Source organism: Chaetura pelagica, unplaced genomic scaffold (assembly GCF_000747805.2).
Source record: "Chaetura pelagica isolate M959 unplaced genomic scaffold, ChaPel_1.0 scaffold1729, whole genome shotgun sequence".
In the NCBI taxonomy this organism is placed as follows: domain Eukaryota; kingdom Metazoa; phylum Chordata; class Aves; order Apodiformes; family Apodidae; genus Chaetura; species Chaetura pelagica.
The window spans coordinates 3,207-4,171 of NW_009954448.1; the positions used below are offsets into that span (position 1 = coordinate 3,207).

Consider the following 965-nt stretch of genomic DNA (forward strand, 5'->3'; position numbering starts at 1 on the left):
TGAAAGCGGCCGCTCAGGGCTGGGATTTTTGGGGGGAAATCCAGGAAAACCCACAATAACCCTGACCTTGCTCCTCCGCAGCGCATCGTTAACGAGCCGGGGCGTCGTTAGCGCTAATTACCGTTGTGTGGGAGGGCGCGGGGGGGGAGATGTGTCGTTATTAATTAACTTAATTAACGAGCGCTGATGAGCTGACCTTTCGTTTCACCTGTCGACAGTTCCCATCCGGCCGCGAGGACGGTGCCGCCAACTGGGGCTTTTAATCCAGAAAAGCTTCTTTTTCACCCCAAAACGGGGGCAGGTTTCCGAGCGCCGCCCGGGATTAATTAATCGTAGTTTTTTAATTAATCTCTTCCCTTCTTGCAGCTTAAAAATTTGACATTTTGGGAGGCGGGGGGGGAGAAAAAGGTCCATTTATAACCAAAAACTTGGAGAGATTTGTGACTTTTTACTTTTTTTTTCCTTAACCGACGATAATTCTGGGCTTTAATCTGATGATTTTTAGTTTTTTTCACCGTAATCCTGATTATTATTATTAATTTTTTCACCCTAATCCTGGTTTTTCTCACCCGAAACGTGGCTCTGCTAAACCGACCTTGACTCTTCCCTCCACAGCTGCCAAAACAAAAACAGCTTTTCCCCCCCCAAAAAAAACAAACCAAACAACCCAAAAACCCTGGAGTTTTTCCTCTTTAAAACCAGCGAAACGGGCAAAAAAAAAACCACCAAAAAAAGGCCTCAAAAGGAGGGAGAAACGGGCAAAAAAAACCAACCCCAACTTTGGCCATTAAAAGAAAAAAAAAAAGCCCCAAACCGCCCCAAAATGGAGCTGAAAGGAGCCCAAGGGGCTGGTTTTGGGGCGGTGGGGGCTGTGGATTGGGTGGGGGAGGGAGGGGGGCTGGTAATTGGGTGCTAATTAGTGCCCCCCCTTAATTAACCCTGGGTGAAGGGGGGGGGGCAGGCCC

The 965-nt window shown here is 48.2% G+C and overlaps 1 protein-coding gene across 1 annotated transcript in view; it reads left to right on the plus strand.

Annotated features, from left to right (window-relative positions):
• Positions 1-965, plus strand: part of SF1 (splicing factor 1) — a gene marked incomplete at both ends in the record, with an annotated part of 6,356 nt that overhangs the window by 2,493 nt on the left and 2,898 nt on the right. The gene's annotated exons all lie outside the window — the stretch shown is intronic.